The sequence below is a fragment of the Nicotiana tabacum genome, chromosome 11, assembly GCF_000715075.1.
Source record: "Nicotiana tabacum cultivar K326 chromosome 11, ASM71507v2, whole genome shotgun sequence".
In the NCBI taxonomy this organism is placed as follows: domain Eukaryota; kingdom Viridiplantae; phylum Streptophyta; class Magnoliopsida; order Solanales; family Solanaceae; genus Nicotiana; species Nicotiana tabacum.
Window position 1 is genome coordinate 139,691,631 of NC_134090.1, and position 24,975 is coordinate 139,716,605.

General features: G+C 35.1%; 2 long non-coding RNA genes across 3 annotated transcripts; both read left to right on the top strand.

Moving 5' to 3' along the window:
- Positions 1-1,133: 1,133 nt before the first annotated feature.
- Positions 1,134-4,337, top strand: LOC107797396 (uncharacterized). The gene is made up of 2 exons (XR_001650683.2): positions 1,134-3,985; positions 4,157-4,337. It is a non-coding gene; the product is annotated as an uncharacterized LOC107797396 (long non-coding RNA).
- A 4,858-nt stretch (positions 4,338-9,195) lies between these two features.
- On the top strand, positions 9,196-11,031 carry LOC142166569 (uncharacterized). Of its 2 annotated transcripts, none has more exons than XR_012696982.1 (5): positions 9,196-9,385; positions 10,187-10,463; positions 10,565-10,655; positions 10,720-10,856; positions 10,933-11,031. It is a non-coding gene; the product is annotated as an uncharacterized LOC142166569 (long non-coding RNA). The 2 variants fall into 2 exon arrangements; XR_012696981.1 differs by lacking the exon at positions 9,196-9,385 and adding an exon at positions 9,921-10,093.
- Positions 11,032-24,975: the final 13,944 nt, after the last annotated feature.

Below are 24,975 nucleotides of genomic sequence, written 5' to 3' on the forward strand. Positions count from 1 at the left end.
GTATAAATTGTGTTGGAGTTTTAAGTAAGGTTAGTTTTGTCTAAATTATTTTTCTGCATTAAAAATAATCATTTCCCAATTACATGTCAAACAGTGGTTAAATATTCGTAAGTGGACCAAAAAATAATCATCCAACCCAATTTTTACAAGAGATTTTCCTATAGTATAATCACCATCCAAAATAATAGCTCGCTAATGTATATTATTTGTATATTAATATATAATATACATATACTATATATATTTTATATAATCAGTATATATCTTTAGTACATTGAGCTAGCAACTGTGATCAGTTTTGGTCGATGGGTAAGTATGTTAAAATCCCATTATAGCACGGTATAGCCAGTTTTCGGACTGGTCATTCAAAAATAGCCAGCGTTTACCAAGTCAATGAAAAATAGCCACTATTTTGTTGCAACAGAGACCGGTCCAGTATAATATACTAGAGTTCGGTGCATCTGTGTATTAACTCCAGCATATTATGCTGGACCGGTATACTTTGCTGGCTCCAGTATATATACTGGAGACTGGAGCACCGGTGCTCCAAACTCCAGTATATTATGATGGACATATATACTTGCTGGAACTCCAGTATATTATGTTGGAGTTCTAGTGTACTGATGCTGGAACTCCATCATATTATGCTAGAGTTCCAGCATACTTATCTTGAAACTCCAGTATAATATGTTGGAGTTCAAGTATACTTATGCTGGAACTCCAGCATAATATGCTGGCATATTTTCCGGATTTTGAACAGTATTTTCGCTCAAATTTATCTTTACATGAAAAGTGGCTAAATTTCGATTACTTTTGAAATTTGGCTATTTTTAAACTACCAGTTATAAATCTGCCTATTTTTTAATTTCTCCCATAAAAACTGCCTGTTTGGAGAGGGTTATTGACCCATTTGGATCCAGTGATTAGGCCCTATTTAAACTCACTAGCCCAAGTAGTTTCAATTTGTTGCAAAGGAACGAAAGGTCTTGTCTAATTGCATTTGCTGATTTGAGATTATTTTCGTTTGCTAATCACTATAATTATGGAATAATATGGCTCTCTTATTTTTTTGATGAAATATGCATTTTTTTGGGGTTAAAATAAAAAGTTTTATTCAACCAATTGTATATATGTACATCTAATCCTTTTGGACTCTAGGATTAGTTCTCTATAGTCAATACCTATCTAAGCAGCATCTCAACATATACATAGAATCTAATGAATCTGCTACTTCTATATAGGAAAACAATTTAGAGATAACACTTTTTGTCATTTGTGATACCTCTGCTCTCTAGTATGCAACTGGATGACAATTTCTCTTATTCGATACCCACTTTCTTTCTTTTCCTGCTGAAACCTTCGACTATTCTGTTCCTGTCAGACATGGTAGACAGTAGCAGCAAACAACTATCTTACAATTTCTTGCCTTGCTCTACCTCCCCTCGTTATTTTAGTCATCCAATTTAGTTCTTCATTCCATGTAGTTATCTGTCTAGGTTCTCCTACCCATCGCAACAAAGTAGCTCATATTTGTCTTGAATAAGTACATCCAAAGAACAGATGTGTAAAGATTTCATCCTCACTTGAGCTGCATAAGACACATTCTTTAGGAACATGAATCCCCCATCTTTCCAGTCGATCAATGGTAGCCAATCGTTGTCGAACTGCAAGCCATAGTATGAAATGATGTCTTGGCATCAGCTGTGTTCTTATAGTATTGTGTTTCCAAGGTACTTTCTGGTACTGTGGACATAGAGATAGGTAAGCTTTCTTTATGTTGAAACCTCATGTGTAGTACATTTCTGCAGTTCCCATGTAAGGTCCTTGTCCCTATACCAATTTCTTGCATCAAAGATCTTCCTCACAAGCCAACATGTTTGTTTAGGTGTTGGCATATTGGCTAAGTCTCTATTTTTTATATAGAATCCATGAATCCATAGAACCCAAATAGACTCTTTTCTTATAATCACTGCCCAGATAAGTTTACAGATTGCTGTTTTGTTTCATGTGTAAAAATTGATGAGATTTAACCCTCCAGTTGACCTGGGCATACATAGTTGTTTCCATGACACTAGTGCCTTCGTCGATGCTTCACAGCTTCCTGTCCAAAGAAATGTTCTACAGATACTCGTTAGTAATTGAATTACTTTCTTTGGTAATAGATAGACGTGAGCCCAATATGTTTGCATCTCAAACAGTACGCTTTTGATCAATTAAATCTTCCATTATATGATAGCAGCTTGATAGTCCAGCATCTGATTTTTGATGCCATTCTCTCTACTAAGTGCATACATTGTTGTATAATGAGCTTCCTAGAAGAGAGGGGAACACCAAGATACTTAAAGGGCATCTCCTATAAAGTAAACTGCATTTCAGTTAAGATTTGTTCCTTCAGGTTTGTTGGGACACCAGTGATATACAGAGAACTTTTGTCCAAATTTGCTCTAAGACCAGAAACACCCAGGAAATGATCGAATGCTTGAAGCAACAGCTGGATTGATATTCTATCCGCTCGACAACACATTATGAGATCATCCGCAAAACATATATGCACCAACTTCATCTTCCCAGACCTTGGATGGTAGTTGAAGTCAGGGTTATGTTGTGGTTGCTTCAGAGTCCTGTTCAAGTATTCCATAGCCAGAACAAAGAGGTGGGGAGACATAAGGTCCCCTTGCCTTGATCCCTTTTTTACCACAAACTTAGGTATAAGCCCTCCATTGATTAGGAGTGAGTAGCTCACTGTGGTAATACATTCCATGATCAAATTCACAAACTTCCCAGGCAAGCCAAATTTCAACAGTACACTCTTTAGAAAACCCCATTCCACTGAATCATATGCTTTCCTTATATCAATTTTGATAAGACATCTAGGTGATAATCCTTTCTGAGTATAGCCTTAGCTAATTCATGAGTCACTATAACATTGTCCAGTATACTCCTCCCTGCTATGAAAGCTGATTGGGATGGCCCAACTAAAGAATCCACTACTGTCTTCAACCTGGCAATGAGAATTTTTGCTATAAGCTTGTACATGGTAGTGCAGCAAGCTATAGATCTATACTCTTTCACATATGTTGGATTAGTGACCTTGGGTACTAATGTTATTATAGTACAATTGATCTCCTTTAATAGTTTTCCATTGTCAAAGAATTGTAGGATAGCCTGAGTAACTTCTTCTCATATTATTCCCCAAAACTCCTTGAAAAATTCTGTAGTGAACCCATCAATTCCAGAAGATTTGTCATTAGGTAAATCCCTCAATGCCTGAATCACTTTCATTTTTATGACAGGTTGAATAAGAGCTTGTCGTTGCTCCTTATTGAGGGCATGATCCATCTTTGGCATAGTAGGTGTTTAGGCATGGATCTCTTGAGCACTTGTTCCTAGCAGCTTTTGAAAGAATTCTGTGAATTCTCTTTGCACTTGCGTAGGCTCTGTTAGTTGCACTTCTTGATCATTCCATATTGACACAATACTATTCCTCCCTTGTCTAGCTTTGAGTTGAGCATGAAAGTACTTAGAATTGGAATCCTCATGATTGATCCAAACAACTTTAGATTTTTGCCTAAGCACTCTTTTATAAATAATAGACCACTTCTCTAGATCCTTCAGAATCTCTCTCTCTCTACCAAAATCAGTTGAGGATTATAGAAATCATTTCCCTATTTTACTAATATATAGAAGAGCGAGAGAAGCAGTTGAAGGTCGTCATGTCTGCTTGCTGCTAAAGGATATTTAGGTATTTTCACATATCTTCTATTTTCCCCTGTGCTTACACGTGCGCTGAATTTTGCTGAGTAAGCTGCATATGAGATAAGAATGCATCTACAGATACATGTCGATGTTTTCTACGAAATTTCATCGAATTTTACTCCCAGCATCTCTCTTCTTCTGTATCTTCTATGGAATTTTCTCCGTGAGCTTTTGCTGGATTTCTCAGTAACAACACGAGAATTTCTCCGCCATTCTTCTTTACTCACTGGTATTTGATTAAAAATGATAGGTGTTTAAATTAGGGATATCTGTTCCACCTCACAGACTGAAACACTTCTGAAATCTTCGATTTTCTGTCTCTGTCAGTGTAATTTCAAAGTTTTCTAGGGCCAAAAACTGAAATGGAATATCAATATTTTGTTTGTGGTTTTTTTTATAGGTTGTATCATTGTGAAGAGACAGTGTTTATAGCAAGAAAAAGCTATCTGTAGCTTAAACCCCAAAGTTAACTCCTTCTCACTGTAAAACCTTCTTTGCCACCTCATTTGTATTCTTTATGATTATTTTTAGTTGAATATTGTATTTTGCTCTGTTAATCAAAATTTGGTTTTCTTAATGGATATTATGCGTAGTAGGGTTGGGTTCATGTTGATTTTTGTTTCACCTAAACCTGTGGTGCTGCAGTTGTTTACTCTCTTTGTCCTGTAAGTGTTTGATAAAATTCCTCTTTCAGCTTTATTGTGTTTTTCCTATTCAAAACTTCAACTACACTTAAATTCTGTGCTAATTCCTGTCACACCTCCCTTTTACCTGCGCCCGCAGGGGCGTAGAGGGGTAAGGGAGTTTTTTCAATTAAAGGACAATCGAAACGGGATTTTTATTTAAAGATTCAGAGTCGCCACTTGGGAGATTTATGGTGTCCCAAGTCACCGGTTGAATCCCGAATCGAGGAAAAGAATAACTTTGTATTACAGTCCGCGCACCAGAAATATGGATAAGGAATTCTGTTAACCTGGGAGAAGGTGTTAGACATTCCCGGGTTCCGTGGTTCTAGCACGGTCGCTCGACTGTCATATTCGGCTTATTTTTCTGATTTTATTCATGCTGAACCTATGTGCGAATTTTAATTTTTTTTACCGCTTTTATTACTATTATTTTAAAAGAGAATTGCAACATCGTGAAAATGCGTCTCAAACTGCGCCACATAAATGCACCCGTCATTTTTGACACATTCCGACTTTGTTGAGATTTGGATTTGGGTCACATAAATGTGCACCCGAGTACAGGGAGGTAACATTATTAAAATACGCGCTAAAAGAGACTAACGCGTTATTATTTTGGGGAAGGCCGTGAAATTTGCTAAACGGCCCGTCCCGAAATCTAAGCGTTTTAACATGTACATTTAACGAGGGCCCCGCAAATTATGTACTTTGTCCGGCGAGGCTCATCTCATTTATTATTTAGAAGGCCAGCCTGGAAGCGACTATGATTTCCTATTTTTGTTTGTCTCTAAAAATAAAACAAAGATCCTAATTAATTGTTATTAAGGAATCCCATAGTCTATCAGCTAAATACTAGTTGACCAAATGTCATTTCAACTTTTGGGCCCAAAGGAACCCAATCCAGGCGATGGACAAGGGTTTTTATTAGATGCGTGGTATTGGGCCTAGGACGGGCCTAAGCTAGATGGGGCGAAATCAGCCGCACAGGCGGGGCTAAGGGGGCGAACCCTTGTAGCCGGGCAAGCCATGAAACGGCTCACAAATGTGCTCATTATTTAATCAGACATATTTAAACAGTGGATTCGTTTTGCTTTGTAATTTATACTTTCTTCCTTCAGCTTCCTGATATTAGAGCAGATATGAAATGTGGTACTCAACATCCCTTTTTAGGGCTAATTGAAAAGAAAGGTAACTACTAAAGGTTTATATTATTGTTGGCTTACTTTTTCAAACATATTTACAACACAAGATAATAGGCAACTAGCTGAAGCTAACCCAACTTATTCTACCAATTTAAATGAACTTAATTACAACTAACACTTAAACTGCAGAAGAAAACTCATATACATTTGAGACAAAACGATTAACATTCCATGCTAATACAAACAATTTTTAGTTTATTACGACATAAACAATTTCGATCCAACTAGTACAACTTCAAGAAAAGGTCTTAATAACGTTAAGAAGTCAAACATTCTGATACATAAACTAGAAAACTAAATCAAGTGATCTCATGCTTCAATTACAGGTTCATTCTTCGCATTTCAGTTCACAATTACCCAAGATCAAGCTGTGTACCTAGAAATCAGTTACAATGGAAGAAAAAGAGGTCAGCCACAGCAATGCAACAGTAGCAGCAACAAACAATAACACCAGCAGGTTGACAATCAGCAACAACGAATAGGGCCAAGCTCAAGACCAAACCACAGTCACAAAGCCCAGGAAGAAAGAAGCTTAACCAAAACACTGAATCTACTAGAAATTAGACTAGGCAGTCATAGGACACCTTTCAGCAATCAGATAATACCCAATACCCTCGAATAAATCACCAAATATCTTCAAATGCCCTGAACATCCAAGCATAGAACTGGAACAGAGAGATTTGAACTATTTCTGCTCTTGAAATCAATGTAACAGTGTGAGCTGATTGTCTAAAGCACTCTCTCAAACTCTTAAGGTTTCAAAGTGTAGAAGAATTCAGCTTTAAAAGCTCTCAAGAAAACTGATTCTCAAACTCTCTCTATGAGTTCTAGTTCTCAGAAACTGATTCAAGAAGGAAGACTCTCTCAAAGACTGAACCCCCAAAAAAGGACCCCTAACTCTGTCCTAAGTCCCTCCATTTATACCCAAACACTGACCCTGCCAGCTCGTAAGAACACTAGGCAGAATTAAGAAACTAATTCTGTCCATGATCCCTTTAGAACTCTACTAGAGTATGTTTTGTCCCCATTAACCCTTGTCTTTTCTTTATTTAAAGTTCAAGCAGGTATGGGCGACATATTTTAATCAATTCCTTTTAAACCTCCCTATACCATTATGTTTTGTTCCCCACTAATTATTAAACAAATGCATTATTTTAATGGTACACTAGTGCTTAGTGGATAGAACACTCAGAATACCCATTTCTTGAAGTTTTTAATTCCCAAATTACCCCCTGAACTTACTGAAATTATTGTCCTACCCAATCCCCTTTCAATCTGTACCCAAAACCTATCGGCTATAACTCATTCCCTAATCAAATAACTAAGTTGATTCCTAATTGATCACCAAACTACATCAACTATAACCAATTTAATTCAAATTCACTTAGAAGTTCAAACTTAGAACTCAGATTAGATCAAATGGTATCCAAATGAAGGCCAACAAATCAGGACAAAACATATTTGAACATAACCAGGTTAAACTTTCAACCATGATTGACACATTACGTGGGAATGACTAACTATATTCACAACTCTAAACTAAACAAAAATGAATGAAATACTGTAACATACTGGACGAAAATAAACTGAATTTATATGTAAAATGATGAACAACAAAACAAGGAGCCAAACATCGTAGAAAATGAGACCATTTGAACTAGTAATACTAGTAACCAATTACAGGACTAGACATAGTTTTTTACAAGAACATTACGGACACTGACTTTTACAACCAAACTAAAGGACAAACACACTCAATCGATTCAACATATGCCAATCAACCACATGAGAAAAAAAACTAGACCAGAAAAAAGGTCCGAAAGAGAAGAGAGAAATAAATCGAAAAGATGATGAGATACAATAAAGCTTAAGCAGATAAACAACAACAAAAATAGAAAAGAAAAAGAAGAAAAATACCTCAAAATTACAGGCTAAACTCCAAACAGTTCCCATTTTAAACTTCGACTCGAACTTTTGAGGTCCAAACGGACCTCAATCGAGTGTTCTCGACTGAAAACACTTGACTAAAGTCGATTAAGAACCTCAAATTTCCCCTTTACTCGGACAAGTTCCAGGTTTTGGCTTTCTAGGGTTCTTCAATCGATTTAAATTTCGACCAGTTCTAGCAAGATTCGAGCCAAAGTAGGGGTGGTTTGGGAACGAGGGAGGTCAGGTGGAGCTGGGGTGTGAACTTGGGACTGGTTGGGTAGGTTTAGGGTTTTGCTCGAATCTTTGATTGAAGATTCGAAACAAACTGGGATGATTTGAGGTTAAAGGGGTATGGATTTGTGTTGAGGGTGGTTAGAAGGTTCAGGGGTGTGAATTTGAGGGTCATCGGTCCTCAGGCCGCTAGGTTTTCAGGCGAAGGGAACGAGGGCGGCTAGGGTTTGGTGGGTCGTTTGGTTCGTCTCTGAAGGAGACGACTGGGGGGATTTGGAAATGAGAGGGGTAGGGGATTGGGAGGGGGTCTGATAGGTTAGAGTTTAATCAATTGATTTCAGCCGTTGGATGATGGGAATCCAACGGCCACAATTGATTTGTTGATCAAAACGGGGTCGTTTGGTAGTAACGGGGTCGGGGCGGGTATAGGAACGGGTAAGGGAGAGATGATCTTGGCCGTTGATGGATTGGGATGTACGGCTGAGATTGGACGTGACAGATACGACGTCGTTTGGACGTCGTATTGCCAGGTCGGTTGGACCGGGTAAAAGGGGTATTCGGACTGGGCCTGCGGACATATTGTTTGGGCCTGTAGAAAAAATTAGCCTGGTCCTCAACTCTTTCTTTCATTTCTTCCTTTTCTTTATTTTCTTTTTTAATTCTTAATTACCAAAAGTTCTAAATTAAATTGTAAAACCAAAATTAACTTAGGAAATACTAATTAACCTTTAATAATATTTATCACACAAAATTAAATACAAAGATAATCACACAATTTGACATTAGACACTAAAAATGCGAAGTGCGTTATTTTTTCGATTTTTTATTTTCGTAAAACAAATTACTATTTAATTAATCCTAAATTGTAAATGCAGATGCAACACATATATTATTTTTTTATTTTTCATTAATTAAAATAGAATAAATATTCACAGACAAAATACAAATAATTATCCAAAATAACACAAAACTATTTTATTTTAAATTTTTGGGAGTAGTTCTTGTAGGGCAAAAATCACGTGCTCACAATGCCCTTATGACAATGGTGAAACGGCTACTTGAGATTGTATCTAACTGTCTTTAATACACTGCATAAGTGAAAATAATATACAGGCTTCAATTATGGAACCAATTACAATAGAAACAAATAAAGACGCGGACACACGCACGCACGCAAAAGAAGAAAAATAGAAACTGACTGCTTCTGATAAAGGAAATCATACAATTAGTGATATATTTAGTCAATTTTGAGAAAGAAGAGTTAGTATGAAGTCACTAGAAGGAAACTTCCACATAGCTTTTCTAAAACCTATAAAGGTATAGCCTATGTTGTTCTCTTTATAAGCTATAGGAATACATAAGTTTGAATAAACCTTTCAGGCAACTATATATAATAGTCCAGCGGTAAGGAAATTCATGAAAAATTTGAAACTTCTTCACTTCAAGCCATTTTAGTTTTACTTTTTCCTAAAGGAATAGAAGTCAGATTTCATTGGAGGAACTGTAATGTTGACAGAGAAAATATTCAAATACAAGAGTTTCCCTTCTTCTGTTCAAGAAGGGATATAATCCGAGGCATTTTAGGTCAGAATCATTCTAAACAACTTTGCATTACTTTAAGGAATCTGGATGATATGCTTAACTGTCGGCAGAATTAACTTCAATAAAATAAACGAATCAGTTCTTTGAGTTCGTTCTTAAATCCCATTTTGACAAAAATAAATAAAATAAAGGAATCGATAGTGAAGGACTTGATGCACATTCTTTTTTTCATGTCTGTTTGAATTGAATCTGAAAGTAGAGTGAAAGGAACCGTGATTTAAGTTTATATATTTGCCTAACTTCAAAGGATTTTGGCCTATGAATTTCACTTATCATGCCAATCATATTAAGATCTGCCTTTTCTCCGTATTACCAAAATTTCTTGAATATCTTTAACAAAGTTTTCAATTCTTTCTTGACGCAGGGAGTTCCAACACTCAAAAATGTAGTGATTACAAAATCCAAATCCAACTTTTACTAGAAATTCCTAATTGTTGCAAAAAATGTCAAGTGTATTTTACGTATATTTGCTGCCTCATATTTGTACTGTGGGATGGCTTGTTCTTGCAATTCTACAGTTACCAATATGCAGGTTATATTAATAAAATAGAACAAAGACTTAGTATTAGTGAAATTACACCACTAACTACAGAATGGACTTGCAAAGTCCAGGCTGTAGACAAATTTCGGCCACGAGACAGTAGAGATCAGCGAGTTCATTTTTAGACAATAATTGTCCAGGATGTAAACGTATGTTAAGTTACAACTATAGTTGTAACATAACTTCTTTTCACTTGTACTCTTCCAATAATTACTTAGTCATCATTCTTAATAACATTGTAGGAGGAACAAGTTTGTGTGATACTTTATGGTGACGATATTAGAAGATGTGATAACTTGTTCGAACTTTTTGAGACATATCTGATTTCAACTGCCAAAGTTAGAAATCCACAGCCTTATTCACTACATATAGGCCAATTTGAGTGGATCGTTGACGGATTTACTATTTTGGAGTCTATCCAAAAAAATAATGAAAAGGAGGCACAGTTACCTCCTCCGTCAAGACTGAGTACGATTTCGTTCGCCGACGTTGCACAACAGCCTTCCGGTGTTAAAGTTGGTATGTTTCAAATTACCCTATGCCTTATAATAGCTTAATTGCTTGAAACTCATGCAAGTATATTGGTTTTACGTACATTTATTTTTTGTTTATAACAACAGATCTATTAGCTGTGGTGGCAAACTGTGGGGCAATGCAATACACCGCTGATCAGAGTAAGAGATTTTAAGAGGCCATAGTTATGGACAAAATGTGAGTCATTTAATCTTCTGTTACATAACAAAATCTCTAGCTCACACTTAAAGTACATGTACAGGAAGAAACCTCTCTTCTTCACTATATGGTAAGACTTGGCAAGCAATGAAGGAGCTGAGTTACTGAGACAAGTGAGGCAACTACAAGAATATCCTATTATTCTCGCGAAGCTGATAGGTACCACAAAATATCAGGGTGGTAAGTTCATGCAACTCTTGTTCCTACATATGGATTATTGTTTTGCATTGGTTATTAAAAAAAAATTCATGCACAGTTACCCGTTTCGCAACAAGATACAACTCAACAATCTTAATCAATCCCCTATATGTGCAAGCAACTGAATTACGGTATTGGTACAATACAAATTGTGCTTAAAATGTACCACATTATTATTTAGCTGTTATTTCTTCTGTGGAAAAATAATTGTCTGACATTTCCTGTGCGAATTACAGGATAATGAGAACAAACTACTGCTAATCGAATACACAATGAAGAGTTCAGCAGAGTCAGCTTCATCGCTTAATCTTGTAGCTGTTGACGATGAAATATTATCTGTTCCAGCTATTGCCACTCAAACCTCCACTGTGAGTTCACTAAATTACAAAATAAAATGCCGAGAACTGCCACACAATGTATCTATTATACAATATGGATAACAGTTCAATAAAATTTATTATGAGGATTCGTATATAAAAATTATTTTTAGTGTTCATTGTTCTTACGACTCTGTGTTTTGAAGATTTTTGGGTATTTGCATCAAAACAGTGTGCTTCAATTTCTTTTTTTTTTGGCACAATCTTTTCAACTTTAGTTGTAATGCACCGCATTCAACAAACCTCTAAATCTAAGTTTTATATAATGAAGCTCTAAAATGCAGTCATTTTCAAGAATGATTGGGAAAATAGACTTATTGTGATGAACAAATTTGTTAGTTATTGCACATTCACACACGTTAACATAATAGCAAATCTAATAGGGTCAGGAGAAGAATTGGCTTTCATTAAAAGAATTACATTTTGTTGTTACTGGTATTCCACAGGTGTCATCTTCTGATCTTCTTATTGACCTATTTTTCCCAAATAGTTTACATCATCATCGATTACGTTTTTCCTGTCTTCCCTTTGATGGACTGCTTGGTTAGTAAAGTAACAAAGATTTAGCTATATACATGACCAATTTAGTCATTAGTGAACCCAAAGTCAACGAAGGTACTACTATGGAGAAATTGAAACTTTTGCTTCACATGAACGAGAAAATTAACCAAAGAATGAGACTTGTACGAGGAAGAACAACTTGCTCTATTCCCCGCCAATTCGTGACAAATTTAGCATTATGCTACGAATGGATTAAGCTAATCCACTTGAACTTACTTAGGAATCTTGAAATGACTTAATTCGATAAAGAGATAGCTTCAAAAAATACTTGTTGTCCTTTGTCCTAATTTCAGGAAGCTCTCCGTGCTTACAATGTAAAGAATCATAACTCCAATTGGTGCAACAATAAGATTCTCTGTGAAAATATGAATTATGTTATCTCTGATGTCTAGATATGGTAGTTGACCATATCCCGTTGTTATCTATTTTTGGATTACTGGTAGCACATTTTTCTCATTTACCAGTTATATTCTTCTGATGTATTTCTCTTCTTTCACCACTTCTACTATGGCATTCGCACCATTGCTGATTTTTCCTATGTTTCAACCCTGCTTTGCGTACCTCATAATGGCATCTTGACCACTATTGGATCTTGTTATGCCTTTGATTACTAATTTTTTCTTTCTAAGTTTCTTCTTGGTAGAACACCAAAAGTTTACCCTGTTATCTGTTTCCTTAGGCAATCCTTATTTCAGTATTACATTTTTATCTTTTCATTATATCTTCATATGTCATCTGAGGCTTAGTGGTAATGCACAACATTTGTAGCTTATGCACTCATAAGTTTTTCACAATAAAACTCTAGAATGCATGTTATTCCAAGACCAAAAGGGAAAATTGAGTTGCTGTGATTATTTTGTTAAAGTTGTGTATTATTAATAAAGTCATTGATATATAGTTTGTCAATTTTTAGTTTTGATGGTATGGTTACTACTCTTTGCTAGAGCGGACTTTCACTGAATAACAATAAGGTCACGTCTTTTATTACTGGAGTACTAGAGTTGCTCAGTAACTGTCTTTACCGTTCTTATATGAGGACAGTTGACACACGAAAGTTAATAAATGGTTAACACTAGAAGATAAACTTAAACGCCACTCGAAATGGTTGGTATGTCTTGTATGAACCTCCAGATTGTATTGCTGAATTTGTCCTATTTTTTGGCATAATTGTTAAAAGTTAATTCCTGAGTTAGCAGTTAAAAAGTCTACGAAAGAAAATGAGAAAGAATGAAGTTTCTTCTTTTCACTCTCTTGAGACAACTAATAGTGCAGCTATGACATAGATTCTTTTTCATGTTTTCAATAATTTGCTCTAATCAACTTAAAACTATTTAAAATTTGAAAATAATTTGTATTTCTTCTGGTGGTGTAAAAGCTTTAATACGTTTAGCAATTTGACTATTTTTTGTATAAGTTACCAATAAATAAGAAGCTTCGTCTATCATACAAGTCACTTGCTTATAAATGAACTCTTTCCCAATGGCACTCTTTAGCTATAAGAAGTATATGGTTGAGTTTGATGAATTTGTGACGCTATTATACATTGTCTTTGATAGATATGATCTGACTTTCTCAATTGCTCACACTCTAATCCAAAGTGTTGGGCCCGGGCAAGCCCGGGCTGATCCCATCTAGTATTCTGTATATCACTGAGCTTTGACTGTAACTCCTCTAATTTATGATCTAGTGAACATTTCTTTGTTCATGGTATTAGTTACTTGCTCAATATGTTTCAACTTCTTGCATACTCTGTACATAGTATGTCCTGTGATGTTAACCTCCCAAGCTTTTTGAGTGGCCTCTTTGAATGCTTCCTGATGCAATAGCACATTCAGCAATCTGAAGGGCTTGAGCAATCTCTGTCTAGGCACAATAGTAGATATGAGGATAGGTGAGTGATCTGAGCATCCTGGATTAAGATAACAAGCTTCCAGATTACCATAATTGATGAACCAATGATCATTGCCAAGAGCCCAGTCAATTAACTATAAATTCTATCCTCAGGATCTTGCTTGTTACTCCATGAAAATTGACACCCCTTCCTTCTGATTTGGCCGAGGCCAACTTCATCTATGCATTCCTGGAAATCTTGTGTTTCTGCTTGTTGGACAAGAGCCCCATTAATTCTATCATGGACCGACAGAACTGTATTGAAATCCCCAATTATTACCTATGATTCTGTCATATTGTTGCTGATCCTTTTCAATTTTTCCCAAATTTGCTTTCTACCTTCAATAGTATTATAGCCATATATGTAAGTGGTATGGCAAGCAAATCTAGAGTATTTGTCTTCCACATAGCAATGTACTACTTGAGGATATGATGATATAATCCTAACCATAACCTGTTGTGGCTTCCAACATACCCATATTCTGCTATTAGGACTTGAGTTATAGTCTGCATCTACCTGCCAGTCAGCCCCCAGTTTCCTCTTTATTCTCTCAGCCTTATTAGTTTTAACTTTAGTCTCAAGACAGCCAATTAGAACCACCTTATTTTTAAGCAGAAAAGATTTTAACTCTTTCTGCTTGTAGGGCTTATTCAGCCCTCTAATATTCCATGATCCAAAAATCATGGAGGATTCTTATTGACTAGACTAGTAACCCTTACCATATTGCTGGTGGATTTCTCTGTATCAATTCTTAAGGCACTGAACTTGTTTTGTCTTAGCACCCTCTCCATTTCAATGCTTGCCCTTATCTTATCTTCTATCTCTGGCTTCTTTAGTATCTGCTTCCCTCTATCATTATTGTTTGTTTTCTCCATTGGCCTATCTTCAGATTGTTGGCCAGTTGTGATATGATTGACTATATCATCTGAGCTCTCAGGTTGTTCAGCTGCTGATACCTGTATCTGTTCATTCCCCTCATCCTTGTTTGGGATAGAATCATTTTTGGCCCTCCACTCCTTCTTTTGGTGTTTCCTCCCCTTGTTCACTTGCTGCTGCTTCCAGTTACTAGTGTCATCAAGTTCCTTCTTACAGCTACCTGTGACATGTCCCATTTGAAGACAGTCTTGACAAAATAGAGGTTTCCATTCATATTCCATAACCTGCATTGCCCATTGGGCATCTCTAATGGAATTCCATCTGGTAATGGTTGTGATATGTCCATTTCATTTAGCATCCTAGCATAAGCAATTCTATCTTCCTGTGTTGTAAGCTTATCAGTGCAAATTGGTCGCTCTAGACAACTGGCTATTCTGCCCAAATTTTTAATAGTCCAAAATTAGATTGGTAAGTTTGGTAGCATTACCCACATAGGAATGATTTGATCAGGCTCATTACTTATCTGAAAATCTGGACACCATTGCTTGAGCACTAGAGGTCTATGATTGAAGGTATACGGCCCATTCTGCAGAATTGTGTTCTTATCTTCCTCACAATCAAATTTGAACATGAAATACCCGTCGTTATGGAGAAATACCTTAGAAGTATTGACTGAGTTCCATACTCCATACACAAATTTTAGCTTCTCCTTGAAAGTAGGATTTTCTCCAATTACATACCCAATTAAAGCTGAACTCCATTTCTGGTTCTGCTCTTTAATTTCTTGTGGGTTCAGTTTAACTACCTTGATGCCATCCTTCAGTACCAACGGATAGTATTCAAGTTTCATTCCCAATTGTTGCTATCAATTTCCTTTAACCACTTCCGCCATAGTAAGCTTAACTTCAATTTATTTGGCCGAGAAAGCGAGCTTCCTTGCCATATTTGAAGCTCCTACTTCTGGATCTAGAGGAGTCTCTTCTTGTCTTGGCGGAATCGTTGTTTGCATTACTGTTGGAGCACTCCCCATCCCTGGCATCCATTGCATCAATTGAATCGGCGCTAGTGTTTGGGGAACGCTTGGTGTTATTTGCCTCGATGTTCCTTCGTTAACTTTTGGTGAGGCCGGCGCCGGAGTAGCCTGCCGCTTCTTCCTCTCCATTTCAAAGACTTTATGAAAAAAGTTAGCACTTCTCTCGGCGCATGTTACATTAGGGTTACTAACTGAAGTGTAGGTTGATGAATAAGAGTAAGTTACCGGAAATAAAGATACAAAATTTTAAAAAGCACAACTTCTTGAGGAGTTCACACAATTAAGTATCATTTGTTTTAGAATTTGCAAGAAATTGTTTTCTCAGTTTTATATTTTTCAAGAAAGTGTTTGTTTAAATTGTTTTTGCATAAAAATGCAGATACCTATTTTTTTCAAGTTTTTAAAACTCAAAGTAATAGTAAACCATGCATGATGCGCGATCGATATTAAAGAATATTAATTATTTTAAATTATAATTTATCTTTTTAGTATATTATATTATGTTGCGCTAATAGAATTTCAACTGGCATTTTACTTCTCAATACAATATATCATTAACTAAATTATATGAAATAAAAGAGAAACAAATTATATTAGTCATCGTATAAATGTTTTGTTTCTTATTTTTTACTATAACTTTTATTGTTTAATATTATTATATTATTAATTTGATGATTTATTAGCGCGTTACTTGGCTTAATATCATTGTCTACTATTCCTTTTAACATAATACTTCTTACTTCTCAAAAAATTATTTTATTATTCACAAATTTTCAATTTTTTAAATTTCTCAATAATATCTTTGTGTATTATTTAAGTAATTTATTTTATTTTATAAATTAATTCAAAGTTAAAATATCTTCATATTATCTCTATTTCATCATTGTACATTTTAATACTGTAATATTAGAATATTTTTTCTTCATTTTGAATTTTACATATAATCTAAATACTATCATATTTAAATCAAATTATAATTTTAAAAGAATTTAAAATATAAACAAATAAGTAATTTTATTATTTTATCACAAATTTACTGATATTCATAATAATTGATATTTTTTGTATTTATTTGCCATAATTAAATGAACTTTTCTTTTATCTGAACTCAAATATTCCTATTTGTACATTCTAAATAATATTTTTATCTTTAAATTAAAATTCAAACTATTTCAAAAAAAATATTGGCAGTTTGAGTTGACAGTTCTTTTAGATATAGATTACCATATTAGGAAGAAATTACTTCCCAATTTGAATTATAATTTTTTTTTTATTTTTTTGTTTTCATTTCTTATTTTAAAATAATTTTTAAATTTTAACTTTGTTGGAGCTTTATTTTATTGTTCACAATTCTTTAATTTTCTAAACTTATCAATAATATATTTGTGTATTATTTACTTAATTTATTTAATTTTTTAAATTAATTCAAAGTTAAATATCCTCATATTATATCTATTTTTAGCTTTGTACATTTTTCTACTATAATATTATGATAGTTTCTCAATTTTTGAATTTAACATATAATCAAAATACTATCATATTTAAATCAAATTGTAATTTTGAATTTTTTCAAAATATAAATAGATAAGTATTTTACTATTTTGTCATAAATCTACTAATATTCTTAATAACTGCTATTTCTTCATTATTTTTCATAAGCAACTAAACTTTTTTTTTATCTCAACTCAATCTGTAAATTCGAAATAATATTAGTATCTTTAAATTTGAATTGAAATTATTTTTAAATATTTTTTATATTTCTTTTTTATTTTAAAATAATTTAAAAAAACCCCAATTTTTTTGGAGCTTAATTTTATTTTATTGTTCACAATTCCTCAACGTTTAAAACTTATCAATAATATATTTTGTATTATTTATTTAATTTATCTCTATTTTTATCTTTGTACATTTTTTATAATGTAATATTATAATTATATTTTTTATTTGAATTTTACATATAATCAAAATATTATCATATCATGTTGGCAATTTCCCAATTTAAAATAAAATAGGTTTAAGAATAAATAATTTAAATAAATAAAAATTATTTTTTCCGTAAAAAAAATAGTTAAGTTTGTTTAAATTCAAATTCAAAAAGAGTAACTAGTTATTAACAAATAAATTATGCATAACCTAATTATTACCTAACCTAATTAATCTTAAAAATCTACATTGTCATCTTTTGGTTATGCCACTTGTCTTAATATGGTGGCTTTGCCTCTCCTTTTATTATATAAAGATATCAATAATACCTTTGTGTATTATTTGCTTAATTTATTTATTTTATGAATTAGTTCAAAGTTGAAATATCCTCATATTATCTCTATTTTCATGTTCATAATATCTTATGATTATGTCACTTGTCTTATAGCCTGTTTGGCCAAGCTTCTTTTTGCCAAAAGTGCTTTTTTGGGCCAAAAGCACTTTTAGCCAAAAATTGAGGTGTTTGGTCAAGCTTTTGGAAGGAAAAAAAGTGCTTTTGAGGAGAAGCAATTTTGGAGAAGCAGAAAAAAGTAGCATCTCTCCAAAAGCACTTTTTAAGAAGCACTTTTGAGAAAAATACACTTAGAAACAGTTTTTTAAAGCTTGGTCAAACACTAATTGCTGCTCAGAAGTGCTCTTCAAACTAATTATCCAAACACAAACTACTTCTTGCCAAAGGTACTTTTGAGAAAAGCACTTTTAAGAAAAACACTTTTGAAAAAAAAAAACACTTCTCAAAATAAGCTGATTTTTGCAGCTTGGCCAAACGGGCTATTAATATGGTATCTTTGCCTCTCTTTTTACTATATATATAGATTTTCAACACTTTTAAATACTCTAAGAACCAATATTTAATTTTTTAAAGATTCTAAAAATTTGTTGTCACGACCCAAATTCGCCTGGTCGTTATGACACCTAATCCAACCTGCTAGGTAAGCCAAATAATAGTCAATACATTTCTACTGAAATTATTATGAAATCAATAAGTGAAATAACCGAATCTCTGCACAATAACCCAAGGATTAGTAGTACAAGACATGCGCCTTTAAGAATTTGTTTTACAAAGCTGGTATGAAAATGATACAACATATGTTTGAAGTATATATAAACAAATTTAAGTCCTAAACTACCATGAATAAGAGGTAGCTTGAATCTGGAACACTGGAACATTTTCAATGCCAGGTTTCGTGTTCCATAGAAACACAACTTCAAGATCTGCATACAAGGTACAGAAATGTATTATAAGTACAACCGACCCCATGTACTCAATAAGTATCTTGATAGCCTCGGTGAAGTAGTGACGAGACATAAGTTAAAAGGCACCCACTCAATATTTTACCTGTGCGGATGATAAGCGGAAAGAGTAGTACGAGAAAGAGATACAAATAATTACATAGTAAATGGAACGAAAATAAAAATAACAAAGGGGCCCAGAATATCGTCACTTCTCCCACAACACAATATAATAACAAATAACAATTAATAAGCATAACCAAAATATGTCTTCTCTGTTGCGGCGCGCAACCCGATTCCCCTCATACACACACACACTATTGCGGCATGTAACCCGATTCCAAACAGTAATACCAATATCCATTGCGGCATGCAATCCGATCCCGCACAATAATATCAATATCCGTTGCAGCATGAAATCCGATCCACACAATAATATCAATAATGCAACCTAATCCCACATAGTAATAACAATATATGTTGCAGCGTGCAATCCGATCTCATATATCAACATAGATTCATATGAAATTATTCAACAACAACCTGCATGGGAAATTCATAAGTTAACACCAAGGAAACCAACACATGGAATTTAACTAGGAATACGAACTCAAACAAAGTAAGATGAGCAATATAGCACCCTAGAGCTAATCTGTCACATATATTAAAATCAAAGATTCCATAAAGCATAAACACACAACTAATAAAAAAGTCACCCAATCCGGCTAAGCAAGGAAGTATGAAGCATGAAGTGAGTAAAGATGTCTGTCAAGTAAGAACAAGAATCAAATGAAGGTATTCAATATATATGAAATCATGTAGCAAGTAGAAACACGTAACAAATAAAGGCATTTAACAAGTAAAAACATATGGTAAGTGAAGCCATGTGGTAAGTGAAGGAGTATAGTGAGTGAAGACATGTAGGAGGTTAATGCATCGAACAAGTAAATCACGTGACAATTAGAGGCATGTAACATATATGGACTAACATCAAGTAAAGGCATGAATTCAAAGAGAACATGTAGCAGAAGTAAATCAACTAAAAGCATAGGTGTAATAGTAACAGATAAGGAATAGACATAGCTATAGCTATAACAGGCCAAACGGAGATTACAGAGGTAACTATGTAAGGAACTCGAACGGAAAGTATCATACAAAACTAAAATATTAATAGACACCAAAGTAAGGGCATGTAAGTACTTAACGATTGAGTAATCAATACAGAAATCCAACTTTCTTTCCTTACGCACGGTAATAACCAACAAACCAATCTCGTTTCAAACCGCACGGAAATACTCATCTTGCCAACATCATATTAACCACGTGGAATTAACCTTTGTGCCAAAATATAGCCCTAAGGCCCCAATCCTCACACATATTATGGATAAAGGAGCTCAGGTGGCAAGACAATAACAGGTATAAATGGGTGTTTATGATGCTACAGTCAATTAAGCATGTAATCTGTCCGAAAATAACATATTAAATCCTTTTTAAGATGACATGTTATTCTAACATGATTTCTGATACAGTTAATTGAGTTTAATAGTTATGGAGTTAAATAAAGCATAAATCAAAGAATATCCAGGTTCATCAAAGAACAAAGAAAGTATATAATTTTCCGCTCCCGAGTATGGAAAAGCCTGGAACATGAATATACGCTCGTCACCTCGTATATGCATCACCCTCCATGTAGCAAACCATATTATTTAGTAGGAAAATTCCATCAATAAAGCTAAGCAAGATACTTAACTCAAGCAAGCCAAATTGCTATACTAGAAGCTCCATCCCGCACAAATCGGCATCCGAACGGCTCAAAACTAGCCAAAAGCAACTCAAGATTATCAAATAATGACATAGGAAGCAAACCCAAATGATAAAAGTCGAATCTTTAATCAATTACTCAAAGTCAACCAAAAACTCAACCCGGGCTCGCACTACGGATTTCGACAAAACTCACAAATTCTAAAAATACATTCGAATGTGAGTCAAACTATACCAATTTCACTCAAAATCCGACTCTAAATTGATGTTCAAATCTCAAATTTTCACTTTAGAAAAGTTTAGATAATAATCACAAATTTCTCTTTTAGATTCATTAAATTAAAGGCTAAAATCGAAGATGGAATCATGTAAAATTATCAAAACCGAGTCAAAAATACTTACCACAATCCATATTATGAAAATTCTCTCCAAAATTGCTCAAACCCGAGCTCCCCAATTCAAAATATGATAAAATAACTCAAAGTTCAAATATAGAGTACTATATAACACTGCCTAGGTGAACCCTTTGCGAACACGGTATTAGCCTCGCGTTCGTGAAGCATAACGCTGCCTCAACCCAAAAAACTTCTATGCGAACGCAACCCAGCACGCGCGAACGTGACAAACAACTAACCCACAGACCATGAACACCATATGTGAACGTGAAGAACAAAGCTCCAGTCCCCAAATTCACTACGCGAATGCGACACATGCTACACGAACATATAGACTTCACACTCATATCCATCACGAACATGGCAGGACCCTCGCGGACGCGATACAGAATGCCATCCCTCCTCATTTACTATACGCGAACGTGACACCACCATCGCGAACACGATGCTTACATGACACCAGCAAAACTAGCAATCCAAACATGAGGATAAATGGTCTGAAATCAATCTGAAACTCATCCAAGCCCCTCGGAACCCCGTCCGAACATGCCAACAAGTCCCAAAATATAACACGAACCTACTCAAGACCTCAAATCACACACTAAATAGCAAAACAATGAATTGTACCTCAAATCAAACTTAATGAACTATTTCAAATTTCTAAATATCAACTTACGCCGAACACGTCTAAACAACTCGGAATCACCTCAAAATTTGCACACAAGTTCCAAATGACACAACAAACATATTCCAACTTCTGAAACAACAATCCGAACTCAATAACATCGAAGTCAGATCCCGATCAGACCTATGAACTTTCCAAACCTTCAAATTTTTAACTTTTTTTGAATAGTGCTAAAACTTTTTAGAAGTATACAAATATAAATTCGGGCATACATCAAGTCCAAAATCACCATCTGGACCTAATGGAACCATAAAAACTCCGATCCAAGGTCAAATTCACAAAAGTCAAACTTGGTCAACTCTTCCAATTTAAAGCTTCTAAAATGAGAATCATTCTTCCAAACCAATCCCGAATCACTCAAAAACCAAAAGTGACGACACAAGCAAGTCATAATACACCATGTACAGCTACTCATGACCTCAAATTACCGAGCTGAATGCAAATACTCAAAACGACCGGCCGTTCGTTATGTTCTCCCTCACTTAAGCATACATTCATCCTCGAACATGCCAAGAGTCATTCTAAAGCTATCAAATCTCTGCAAAAACTCACCATGCACATACCCATGGGTGACCTCGTCGTTCCAATCCATATAAGCTGATAATACCACTTAACTGAAGATTCTTACTTCAACCTTAATCCTTAAACCTTAGAATCCATTTTCTAACATCCCGAATCCATTATAAGATCTGATCCTTGTACATATACGTAGTATCAATCACAATAAGCTGCATCAAGCCGTCAATACATTGCCAAGGTCAATCACACGATATGCCACATAACTCATGTACTCACAACAATAACTTCTAACCACAATAGTTGCTCATCTCCAAACCCAGTACCAGAAATATACTTCATATGAAATGAAACCTCGTTCCGGACCTTCACGATGCTGCTAATAATAAAAGAAACATGCAAAACTGGTAACCACCCATGAAATCATCAAGTCAAGAAGCTTTCTCATTCGACAAACACCAATAGTGTAAATCTCAGGTCTAGAAACCTCGCCTTACCCAATACAAGCAGTCCAATCGATAAATCACACCCAAAAACCACATGGAACCTATCATAACACGATCTATGCCCCAAACAAGAAATAACTCAGATATATCCTATAATGAAAAGAAAGCAAGGTACGAGGACTATCCAATAGGTACAACTGATATAACAACAAAAGCATAATTTCATGAACTCATCCTGCAAAGAAAAAATAAAATACAAAATAAACACAGGGAAGGGTATCCCACATAACTCTATTGTAGCGTGCAACCCAAATCACAAATATATCAATCCACATAGTGATACCCATTGAACTATAATACTCGGGCTCATTAATCACATGTGTCAAGCACGATAGAGTGGACAAATATAATTGTGGAAAGATGATTAAGCATAAAACAATACAGAGAAAGGCAAGCACAACTATGGTGCAATAAGCAAATCAACATCACGAGGGACATCTCGCCCATATCGCTATAAGGTCTAAATGGGATCACAACAATGCGAATATCGTCATAGCATAAGGGAGAAAAACATAACATAGATCAGGACACAAATAACATCCATTTGCCTGATGATATACCTACGGTAGCAATTGCATAAGAATAAGAATCCGATCTGATATAGAATACACATTCTCATTAGGCCAAAAATAGCCCCGAAACCAATTTCGATCATCCCCAATCAGGTAAATTACCTTCCAAAAGCTCATATTAACCTATCCATAACACATGCCGTCAGTTATCCAATTCTTAACATATCTTAATAGCCTGTTACCAAAAAATAGTCTGCCGATGAGAGCATCCAGTATCTAAACCCCAAGAATAATAGAATTTCCATATCAGATCCCAACTACACTACTCAAATGGATAATGCATCACTCATACTCCATTATCTTATAGAAAATACGCACATAGATTTTTTACGTCACGCGGCAAAACACGAACCTCAGTAGCCCAAAACCAGACGATCACCATAACACTAGTCAAGCTTCTGCAAGTCAAATAGAATGCGCCTTCTGAAATACACACTTTTCTCAGGCGACATCAAATAGTGCCAACATTCTTTTAAACATTTGAAATTGTCTACGCCATCAAAAAATCATATCCTTCCCTTTGAACCTAAACTGCATACTTGTACTAGCAACTTTCAATCCCACACAGCGCACCACCACAATCGTGCTAACTCGTGAAAATACAAAAAATCTCATAATTAACTCTGAACCACAAGTAAGTCGAACACCTTATCAACCGAGAACCTTCCATTTAACTCAATCCTGTCACACCTCCTTTTTCACTACACCCCGTAAGGGCATAAAGGAGTTTTCCCAATTAAAGGACAATCAGAAAGGGATTTATTATTATTATTCAGAGTCGTCACTTGGGAGATTAATGGTGTCCCAAGTCACCGGTTGTATCCCGAACCGAGGAAACGTATGACTCTGTTAATAGTCCGCGAACCAGAAATCTGAGTAAGGAATTCTGTTAACCCGGAAGAAGGTGTTAGGCATTCCCGGGTTCCGTGGTTCTAGCACGGTCGCTCAACTATTGTATTTGATTTTATCTAATTTTAATACATGCTAGCTTATGTGCCTTTTACTCGTAAACCGCTTTTATCGTTATTTTAAAAGAATTGCAACATCGTGAGAACGCGTTTCGAACCACGTCGTAATTAATGCACCCGTGATTTTCAACACATTTCGACTCCATTGAAATTTGGATTTGGATCGCATCAATGCGCACCCGAGTTTAGAAACATAGTTTTATTAAAGTCGTGCTTAAAGAGTCTAGCGTATTATTATTTTGGGAAAACCGTGAAATTTGCTGAACGGCCCTTCCCAATTCTACGTATTCTTATTATAGCCATTTATTGAGGCCCCCACAATTTATGTGTTTTGTTTGGCGAGGCTCGTCCCGTCATTTTTATTTAAAGGTCAACCCTGAAGTGACTATGATTTTTTTATTTATTTTGTCTCTAAAGAAATAAAGAAAAGAGTCCTAATTAGTTATTATTTAGCAAAACCAAAGCCCTTCAATTATGTATTACCAAACTAATCGCCCTTTGGGCATTGGGCCCAGACAGCCCATGCCGAGCATCCCAAGAGGAAACTCCAATAACCCGGATTGGGCCTGAGATCAGCCCAAACTTACAGCTAACCAGGCCGTGTGGGAAGAGAGTTGAGGGATCGAATCCTCTGAGCCGGCATGCCTATTAATTTGCTCAGCCAATGCTGGACTTCTTACTATAAACCACAGTTGGTTACTCAAACCACTTATTGTAAGTAAAGTGTGAATTCTACAACTCCAG